Consider the following 12,009-nt stretch of genomic DNA (forward strand, 5'->3'; position numbering starts at 1 on the left):
TGTGGATAAACATTTCCTCAAGTTCTTTAACCATGATATGTTTCTCCTCCCAATTCCGCGCTTTCCAAATACTTTGCCTTGAAGAATTACCTTCAGTAATCTGTATTTAGTGCCGTTTCTCATTATGTGTCCGAGATATTCTAACTTTCTCCTCTTAATGCTATACATCACCTCTCTTTCTTTCGCTAGGATTTTTTTCGCCACCTTTAGGATTCGCCTATATAGCCACATTTCGATGGCTTCAAGTTTTTTCTCCATCGCTTCAGTGAGTGTCCAGGGTTCATCTCCGTAGTATAATATTGAGAAGATATAACATCGTGTTCTTTCGCCAGGATACATCTCTTTCTTTCGCCAGGATTTCTTTTGTCACCTTTAGGATTCGCCTGTATAGCCACATCTCGAATGCTTCAAATTTTTTCTCCATCGTTTCAGTGAGTGTCCAGGATTCAACTCCGTAGTATAATATTGAGAAGATGTAACATCGTAGGAGCCTTACTTTTATCTCCAGATTAAGATTGTGGCTTTTAAAGAGTTTGGCCATGTTATTGAATGTTCGCCTAGCCTTCTCTGTTCTACATTTTTTTTCTTGTGAGTGATCCCATTGTTCGTTTATCATTGTTCCAAGATAGGTATACTGTTTTACTCGGTCTACTGGTGTATTCTTGATAAGCAGTTGGCCGTCTCTAATTTTATTTCTGCTGATGATCATAAATTTATTTTTCAATATATATATTTGTAGTCCAAATCTTTCACTTACTTCATTTACTTTGTTTATTAGTTGCTGTAAACGGTTCAAACTGTCTGCAAAAATAACGGTGTCATCTGCATTTAGGAGTATTCCATGTTCGTAATTTTCCAAGGCTTTACTAAATATTTCCTCTAAATATAGGTTAAATAATTTAGGTGAAATATACATCCTTGTCTAACGCCTCGTAGCATCTGGATCGCTTCTCTTGGTTCATCTCCAAGATTTGTTCTTATTGTGGCTGATTGATTCCAGTATAAATTTTATATTATACGCAGGTCTTTACCATCCATTTTGGCTTTTGTTAGAACATTTATCATTTTTCGGTGTTGAATTGTATCAAATGCTTTTTGGTAGTCCACAAAGCAGGTGTAAATATCGCAAGTCATATCTCTGCATCTTTGAAGTAATACCTGTAGACTAAACATGTGCATCTTGTGTACCTACGGCTTTCATGAATTCAGACTATGTGCCTTGTATTCTCTCTTCGCACAGCTTGTATATTCTACGATGTATAATTTTTTAAAAAAGTTTTAATGTAGGGTTCATTAGACTTATTAGCCTATATTTTCCGCATTTTTTTGCTCCTTGTTTCTTTGGTAAGGTAATACATTCTGAAACTAGCCAATCTTTTGGGATATTGCCTGTGTAATAGATATTATTGAACTTTTACATAGTATTCTCAAAGATTCATCATCAATAAGTTTAAGAAATTTAGATTGTACTCCATCTGGTCCTGGATATTTATATAATAGCAAAAAGAAAGGCGTAAAAAAAGTTATCATGGCTTAATTCGGCAACTAAGATCAGATAACGTCGCAAGAAAAACAAAATGCCAAATATACAAAACCCTAATAAGACCGGTTCTCACATACGGCTCAGAAACCTGGACACTCACTAAAAGAGAGGAAACATTGCTAGCCACCTTTGAAAGAAAAATCTTGCGACACATATATAAGGGCACAAAAGAAAACGGAATTTGGCGAAGAAGGTACAATTTTGAACTACACAAAATATACCAGGATCCGGATATCTTCATTAAAATAGGACGGCTGCGTTGGATGGGACATGTAGAAAGAATGAAAAGACAAAATACCAAACAAAATATTCAAACATATGCCAGTAGGAAAAACAACAAGAGGAAGACCGAAGCTGAGATATTTAGAACAAATAGAAAATGATATAATAACCTTAAAAATAAAAAACTGGAGAAAGAAAGCACGAAACAGATAAGAATGGAGAAGAATCATGGAACAGGCCAAGACTTAGAAAGGGTTGTCGAGCCAGTGATGATGATGATGAAAAAGAAAGGCGCAGACTTGTTTCAATCGTTCACGGCATTGGAAACGGCAGCAAAAAGAATGGTGCTACACGTTAACACTAATAATACTAAGTATATTTTATTAAGGTCACAAATACGAGTAGTAATCAATGAGCCCAACCTGAAGATCTAATCGTTGGAACATATTATACTTTAGTAGGAGTAAGAGAGTTCGTATATCTAGGTTTACAAATCAACCAAAGTAATACAGTTACTGCAGAAATTAACAGATGTGTAGATCTAGAAAATAGAGCATATTATAGATCAAAGAAACTTTTAGCATTAAACATAGTCACAAAAAGAACAAAAATATTGATATACAGAACATATACAGAACTTACTCCTCAGAAACGTGGATAATAACAAAAAGTGATGAAGAACGGTTAGGCTCTTTTGAACGTAAAATCCTGACATATCTATAAAGGCGTGCAGGAAAACGGATTATGGCGTAGACGCTATAATTTTGAGCTTTACTGCCTTTATAGTGAGCCTAGTATTGGTAGATATATCAAAATAAATTGGTTGCAGTGACTAGGCCACTTAGAGAGAATGAATGAGGCGGAGCAGTCGAAACATATTTATAGCCAGAGACCGGATGGAGTGAGGAGAAGACGCAGGTCCAGAGCACGATTTAAAGACCAGGTGGAAGACGACTTGCGAGTGTTAGGAGTGCGAAATTGGAAAAATAAGGCGAAGGATAGGAAGGAATGGAAGCTGGCCAAGGCCAAGACCCACCATGTGTTGCAGAGGCAGTGATGATGATGAAATGTTTCTAGGTATATTATTGTTTTGCCGATATATTGAAAATTTCCGAGCGCGGTTTACGCGTGCCTACATTCGCTGAGAGCTGCCCGTGCACCTCTAGTCCAGATAAATAAGATTTTTCTCGTGGCACATTCCTCTCCAGGCCGAAACCAAATTTTTTGAGTAGTATGGACATCTATATTAATAACCTATATGTTTCCTGCAGCCGATTTTGATGATATACATAGTTATAAACAAATAAAGATCAAAAAACGGCAAATTTTCGTTTTTTTCATCTATTACTAAAAAGTGAAGCATTCTAAACAAATTTGAGAATAAGAAATTCATAAACCATATAAAAAACTTCAATATGGTGTTCGCTGAATATGTCTATCCTTATTTGTTGCTTAGAAAATTTGCAATATTCTTATAACAGATACTACGTCTTTACCACCAAATATATTATTGTGTTTGCATTTTATCAATCAAAAGCAAAATAAAAATTAAATTAAATTTTTTTTTAAATAACGCGGGCACATAAATTTGATACACCCTGTATATTGAGTTGTAAATATTTCTTAGAATATAGTTTGGATGTAAGTGGATTTCTCTTTTAATGAGCTTTTCGATGAACCATTAAAGACTTTTGTGAATAATTAAAGTGAAAATAACGATGTATTTAGATTTAAAATGGAAAAAGATTGTTTAGTTTAGAGGTAATTATCAATTTCTAGAAAAGGGGTTTTATGGAGAAAGTTTGGAATTTTAGTATCTTTGTTTCAACACGAGTAAATATTGTATAGTTCTCAGAAAGTAATTAGGATGATCGGAATAATTTTGAGGGTGACTGTTTGTTTGTCGAATGGAGAAGCCGATGTCTTTTATTCCTGGCAATATGGAAGGGGAAAAATGGATTGGATGATTGAGACAGTTTGAAAGAGAAGTCATTATGTTTTTGGCATCGAGGAGGAGCGGTTCGACGTGTTTAGTGGATAGATAGTTAGCAGATACCAGTGGCTGCTTGATAGTGGAGAATAGTGTTGAAAAGTGGAACGAGAGACAGATCAAATTGAGACGAAATACCTCTTTGGTTCTGTATTATTGTGAGAAGGAGAGCAGAGAATTTTTGGAGTGTTGTTTGAATCGAGTACGTGTCAAAAGAAGGCCCGGCTTGTTGAAGAATTGGTGCTGGTATGCTGATAGTTTTGAAGCTGGACAAAGGAGAGGGCTTTGATGAGTAGCCTTTAACATAGTCAACGAGGGAGAGCTATTTTGGGTCACGAGAAGACATCAGAGTGAGTGAAGCAAAAGGTCAGTCAATTTATGTGAAAGAGATATTTATGTTCGGAAACTAAATTTTTGAGTAGAAAGCATATGAATTAAAATTCCAATATTTCAAAAAGTAAATAGTAAATATAGGTAATCTTGCGAATACATAAATTTTTTTTGTTTAGTTTGTTTTACCAAAGTCATCGGGAACAAACCGATAAATTGTTTTTTTTAACTATAATAAATTTAAGTGGTAAAAATTTCATTCGGACATCTGTGTCCACAGGTTTTTAGATTCGATAGATTTCAGAGTATTGATTTTGATAAATAGAGGACAATTCTGTATTTTTATGTTAATATTTTGCTTTATTTCTTTTACCTATTTTATCCCGATTAGGATCAACTCAGGGATACTGAACCCACGAGAGAAGATAAGTATAACGTGAGATAATTTGGATTTTTTTTTAATAGTATAAAAAAGGCACCCTGAGATTTTTTATTCAATTTTTATGTATGATTTGCGACAATTAAATAATTAATCAAATAAATAATAATTAATATAAAATTAATAAGAAGCAGATCATAACAACAATGGCTAGCCAACGTGTGGCGTGAAAGTATCTCTGGTTGTGAATTTGAAAGGATAGGAAAAGAAAAAAACAGGTGGAGGAAAATTTATTTGCCCGTCGGAAAGAGTGGATATATTTAAAATTTTTGAAATATTTGTTTGACTTAATTTTTTTATCTAGGTACAGTTTGTACATATTTATTTTATTTTTGATTGATTTGAATTTTGAAATATTTAAAAATTTGTGGGATAAATTGGTTATATTTGGGGAGAGAAAAATTTTCGTCTCGACAGCATACAAGGTATTTTCGAATTTCATATTAGGCGGGGATAAATTTTAAATACATGTCGATAACAACCAGAAGCAAAAGCAAAGAAAACAAAAAACAAGAAGAACATTTGGAACAAGAAGAACATATAGAACAAGAAGACATTTTCGAAACAACAATCATGGCATCAGAAAATCAAGAATTGTCAGGAATAGATAAATTATTACAAATGATGCAACTCCAGTCACAAAAAATGGATGAAGCAAAAAGGACAATGGATAAAAATCAGGAAGAAACATCAAAGAAAATGGATAAAGTGGATCAAAAAATGGATGAATCACAGCAAAAAATGGATCAAAAAATGGATGAAACACAACAAAAACTGAAACAAGCAATAGAAGAGAATAATATAAAAATGGGAAAGCGTCTAGACAAATATGAAAATGAAGTAAAAGTTTGTTTAGAAAATGTCAGGAAAGAAATGGCGGAACAAGACAAGAAGATAGAAGAAATGGAAGCAAAATTTGAAAATGATATTCAAATAGACAGAGAAGAAGTGGAAAAAAGAATCACAGAAATAGAAAAACAAGTCACCGAAAACAGGACGCAACAGAATTTCGGAGAAAGAAGAGAAACGATTATCCATAGTACAGAGGATGTAAAAATAAGATTTGGCGGGGATGTCAAAAATTTCACCCAGTAGTTTTCATAAACAATTTAAAAAAGAAAATACGACACATCGGTAATTTCGAGACAGCCAAAGAAACGATAAGGAACCATCTTAAAGATGAGGCAAATTTATGGTTCGATAGCAAAGAAGAAGAATTGGACAATTGGCATAAATTCGAACAAAAGTTCTTGAGTTATTTCTGGGGAAAAATACAACAGCTAGAAATAAAAAAGGAATTGCAAAATGGGAGGTACCATGATAGAATGGGTATTTCAGAGAGAACATATGCATTACAATTATACAACAATGCAAAACATCTACAGTACAATTATTCGTCCGAACAGCTAGTAGAACTAATAGCCAGACATTTTGAAGATACCTTAGAAGATCACATAACTTTACAAAACTACAAAGATATCGACAGTTTGTGCCAATTCTTACAAATACGAGAAGCAAAAATGAGAGAAAGAGAAATAAGAAGATCGCAAGATAATTATAGACAACGCGAAAATCGAGACTATAGAGATAGAAGACAGAACTTTAGGAGAGATTATACAAGAAGAGAAAACGAAAATAAAGACAACGGAAGAGGAAACTATGAACAAAGAAAACGGCAATGGAACGAAGACAGATATCGAGAAAACCAGAATAGAAATAACACCCGCACAAATCAAGAGGACAGAAATGATAATAGAAGGAATGAACAGGAAAATCGTGGAAACCGATACGGGTCCGACAGACAAAGAGAAAACAGAAGAGCGGTAAACAACACGCAAATATATGAATATGAGGATGAGAGACAAAGCGACGGAAGAAGAAGCGAAGAAGAACAGCAAGCGTCTTTTCACGAAAGCGCTCACTAAAAACAAAAGAGCAAACAGGAATTTTTTGTCACCCGAAGGAATTTATTAAATTAGCAGGAAATAATGATAAAGGAAGTGGATCTAATTTAAAATTGGTAGATGGTTTTATAAATGAGAAACCGATTAAAATTATGATTGATACTGGTTCAGAAATTACTTTGATTAACAGAAAAGTAATAGAAGAGGTTGATTTGACGAATTTGATTTACAAAATTCCCAGGGTAAATTTAGTGGGCGCAAATAAACGGACTTTGGCAACAATAAATGAAGGAATACGAATAAGGGTTCGATTGGGGAAGAAATTTTATGCACTACAATGTGTTATAATGCCAAACATGATGCATGATATGATCGTAGGAGTGGATGAATTGTCAGAAAAACATGTGGTGATAGATTTCAAAAATAACACGATGAAAATCACAGATGGAAAAGAAGAAGAACCTAACATTCTGGAAATGGACAAGGAACATGAGAAACGGAAAAGGGATAATGCAGACAAAAAACAAACGGTGGAAATGAATTTGTCAATTAAGCAAGGACAGAAAAAGAAGAAAAGAAAGCAGGAGAAGATAAATAAAAACAATGAAGATCGGGATTCCTCGAAAAAAGAGATGAGCCCAGAAGAAGAAAAAGAAGAAAAAAATTGACAAATAAAAATGAAGCTTGGGATTCCTCAAAAGAAGAGATGAGCCCAGCAGAAGAAAAAGAAGAAGAAAGATTGACACAAGAAAATGAAGATTGGGATTCCTCGAAAAAAGAGATGAGCCCAGAAGAAAAAGAGATCAGATTAGAAAAAGAGGGCGAAAAAGATACCATGGAAACTGTGGTATTTGAAGAAGAAGTATGCAAAATGGAGGAGGCAGAATACATAATAAACATGTGTAAAGAATCGGAGGAGAAAGAAATAAAATTGATATGTGGAGAAGAAAAGGAGAAGGAACTGCGTGAAATATTGAGGGAGTATGAAAATTTAATAAATGAAGAAAACAGAGTAGCCAAAAAGTATGAACATTCATTTGAGGTGAAAGACTTAGGAAATTTTCGATCGAAAACTTACCCCATCCCATATAAGTACCGACAGGAGGTGAAAGGAGAAATCAATAAAATGTTAGAAAATCAAATCATAGAGAGATGTGACCGTCCGTATATCAACCCAATCGTGATTGTTAAAAAAAGTAGTGGAGAATTGAGGCTATGTTTGGATGCCCGGAATATAAATCAACACACGGTATCTCAATATGAATCACCTCTCAATATCGAGGCTATTTTTGGGAGAATTACAGGATCACATATTTTTTCTAAATTTGACTTAAAACATAGTTTTTGGTTGATACCTTTAGCAGAAAAATGTAGAAACTACACCGCTTTTTCGATCGATGGTATTGTGTACCGATTTAAAGTAGTGCCTTTTGGGTTACAAAGTGCTTGTGCCGCACTGGTAAGAGCTCTGCATACAATATTAAACAGGTATGAAGATTTTATAGTACACTACATTGATGACTTACTAATTTTTTCACCAGATAAATCGAGTCATTTAAAACACATAAAAATTATATTAGAAGAGCTGGACAAGGCCTGATTAAAATTGAATATTGAAAAATGTCAATTTTTTCAAAAAGAAGTGACATATTTGGGTTTTAAATTGGAAACAAAAACAGTTAGTTTAGCCGAGGACCGGATAAAACTCATAGATGAATACCCAAGGCCAACGAATTTAAAAACATTGAGAGGTTTTCTTGGTACGATCAACTATTTCAAAAAACTAATTCCTGATTTGAGCCAGAAGGAGATTCCATTGATAAAATTACTGAAAAAAGTGTTAAATGGAATTGGAAACAAGAACAAGAGAAAGCTTTCCAAATATTAAAAGAAGAATTCTCGAAAGGAACTAAAATATATCATCCCATGTACAATTTACCTTTCATATTACGAACTGATGCGTCCATCAAAAAATTCGCGGGAGTTTTGTCGCAGATACAGAACAATCAAGAAGTGCCAATTTGTTTTATTTCCCGGGTGACAAAAACACACGAAAGAAAATACAGTGTGACTGAATTAGAGTTTGCTAGCGTACTTTTTTTGTGTAAATAAGTTAAGGTTTTATCTATTGGAAGCAAAATTTACAATTGAAACAGATCACGCAGCTTTAGTGCATATCATGAAAAAGCGACTGGTTAACAATCGTATACATCGAGGAATTTTGTTGCTGCAGGAGTATGATTTTGAGTTTCGATACATAAAAGGAAAAGACAACATTATAGCCGACGCCCTCACACGTGATGAAGACACTGGAAAAAAGGAAGGAATTGTTTTTCAGGTGGGACTAAATATCTTGACACAAGAGGAAGGTTTGTTTTCGTTAAACGAAATAAGAATAAATCAAGAAGAACTGGAGGAAAAGGAAAAAAGAAGAGCGAAGAGAGAAAATGACATATTCTTCAAAAGAATCGATGGAAAGGAACTATATTTGGTAACACAGACATTGGCAGAGAGGATCATACAAAAATTACACAATGACAATGGGCATATCGGTAGCAGGAAGGTTTGGCTAGTTTTTCGAGAAAACTATATCTGCCGAAAGGATTACCGGATTGCCAAAGAAGTGACCCAAAAATGCGAAATATGTCAAAAATATAAAAGCAGAAATTTCAGAAATGAAAATATTGCTAAAAATATTGTATCCTGTCAAAAATTGGATATTGTGGCAATAGATATGTTAAGTGATCTGATAATTACCACGCAAAGGAACAAGCATATTTTGGTGATGGTTGATATTTTTTCAAAATACGTAAAGTTATACAGTTGCCGTACAACAAAGGGGGAAGAAATAATGAGAAAGATTGACAATTTTATAGCCACCGTAGGAACACCAAGAAGAATTCTTTTAGACAATGCGACGTATTTCCGGAGTGAGCATTTCAAGGGACAGCTTCAAGACAGGGGAATAGGGACAAATTTCGTCAGTATCCGACATCCTCAAAGTAATCCTTCAGAGCGTTTTATACAGGAGACTACGAAATTCCTTCGCATTGCTGCAAATGGACAACATAGACGATGGGACAGGAAAGTGGCAGAAATGGAAAACTACTTAAACACGATTCCAAGTACGGTGACAAAAGAGACTCCTGAATATATCATGAAGGGTGTTATGCCATTACGGCCATGGGAAGAACCTGAGCAGAGGGAATACCAACGAGTTTTGGAAATTGTGCAGAGGAGGCTGCAGCGCAGTAATGAAAAATATCTCCAAAGACAAAATCATAATAGGAGACGACGCCCAGTGACTTTTCAGAAGGGAGAAAAGGTGCTGGTAAGGGCATTACGAGTATCAAATCTCACTGGGGACGTTTGCACAAAACTAATGCCTATTTTCGAGGGTCCATACATCGTGCACAATGAAAATGGAATAAACAGTTATGTCCTGAGGCATGTGGATTCAGAAAAGATACGAGGAGTTTACAATATCCATGATGTGTACAAATACCACGAATAAAGACAAATGCATAAAATTTAAGGTAGGATAAGAGAATTAGGTTAGGATAAAATGATAACAAGAGAAAAGTGTTGTTGTCGAGAGAAAATCAATTTTTTTTTGTTGCACTTACTAATACTGATTTTATCTCAAAACAAGGCGGGGATGTTATTGTGTTTGCATTTTATCAATCAAAAGCAAACTAAAAATTAAATTAAATTTTTTTTTAAATAACGCGGGCACATAAATTTGATACACCCTGTATATGGAGTTGTAAATATTTCTTAGAATGTACTTTGGATGTAAGTGGATTTCTCTTTTAATGAGCTTTCCGATAAACCATTAAAGACTTTTGTGAATAATTAAAGTGAAAATAACGATGTATTTAGATTTAAAATGGAAAAAGATTGTTTAGTTTAGAGGTAATTATCAATTTCTAGAAAAGGGGTTTTATGGAGAAAGTTTGGAATTTTAGTATCTTTGTTTCAACACGAGTAAATATTGTATAGTTCTCAGAAAGTAATTAGGATGATCGGAATAATTTTGAGGGTGACTGTTTGTTTGTCGAATGGAAAAGCCGATGTCTTTTATTCCTGGCAATATGAAGGGGAAAATGGATTGGATGATTGAGACAGTTTGAAAGAACAGTCATTATGTTTTTGGCATCGAGGAGGAGCGGTTCGACGTGTTTAGTGGATAGATAGTTAGCAGATACCAGTGGCTGCTTGATAGTGGAGAATAGTGTTGAAAAGTGGAACGAGAGACAGATCAAATTGAGACGAAATACCTGTTTGGTTCTGTATTATTGTGAGAAGGAGAGCAGAGAATTTTTGGAGTGTTGTTTGAATCGAGTACGTGTCAAAAGAAGGCCCGGCTTGTTGGAGAATTGGTGCTGGTATGCTGATAGTTTTGAAGCTGGACAAAGGAGAGGGCTTTGATGAGTAGCCTTTAACATAGTCAACGAGGGAGAGCTATTTTGGGTCACGAGAAGACATCAGAGTGAGTGAAGCAAAAGGTCAGTCAATTTATGTGAAAGAGATATTTATGTTCGGAAACTAAATTTTTGAGTAGAAAGCATATGAATTAAAATTCCAATATTTCAAAAAGTAAATAGTAAATATAGGTAATCTTGCGAATACATAAATTTTTTTTGTTTAGTTTGTTTTACCAAAGTCATCGGGAACAAACCGATAAATTGTTTTTTTTTAACTATAATAAATTTAAGTGTAAAAATTTAAGAGTAAAAATTTCATTCGGACATCTGTGTCCACAGGTTTTTCTATTTGATAGATTTCAGAGTATTGATTTTGATAAATAGAGGACAATTCTGTATTTTTATGTTAATATTTTGCTTTATTTCTTTTACCTATTTTATCCCGATTAGGATCAACTCAGAGATACTGAACCCACGAGAGAAGATAAGTATAACGTGAGATAATTTGGATTTTTTTTTAATAGTATAAAAAAGGCACCCTGAGATTTTTTATTCAATTTTTATGTATGATTTGCGACAATTAAATAATTAATCAAATAAATAATAATTAATATAAAATTAATAAGAAGCAGATCATAACAATATGTATATACCTGTGGTATACCTCGTAGTTGTACCTCCTCCTCCAAATACCATTTTCCAAGATGCCATCGAATATGCCTCTCAGGATCCTTCGTTCAAATATAAGCAGAAGGTTTTCATCTGTCTTGGAGATGGTCCATGTCTCCGATCCATATGTCAACACTGGTTGTATAAGGGTTTTGTATATGGTTATTTTTGTTTTTTGACTTCAGTTTCTGCTTCTCATATGTCTACTCTGTCCAGAATAGCATTTCTTCGCTAGGATTATCCTTCGCTTGATTTCTTCCGGCGTGACGTTCTCCTTGGTGATCAGGGAGCCTAAGTATGTGAATTTGTCCACCACTTCAAATGTAGAGTTATCAACAGAGAAATGGTGACCGATGTTTCTGGCTCTATTGCTGGGTGTTAATGACATCATCTTAGTTTTCTCCTCGTTTACTTTCAGGCCCATATTTTTCGAGGCGTTAGAGAAGGTGTTATACATTTCTTCTAGTTTGCGTGTTGTGCGGGCA

The sequence above is a fragment of the Diabrotica virgifera genome, chromosome 5, assembly GCF_917563875.1.
Source record: "Diabrotica virgifera virgifera chromosome 5, PGI_DIABVI_V3a".
Lineage (NCBI taxonomy): Eukaryota > Metazoa > Arthropoda > Insecta > Coleoptera > Chrysomelidae > Diabrotica > Diabrotica virgifera.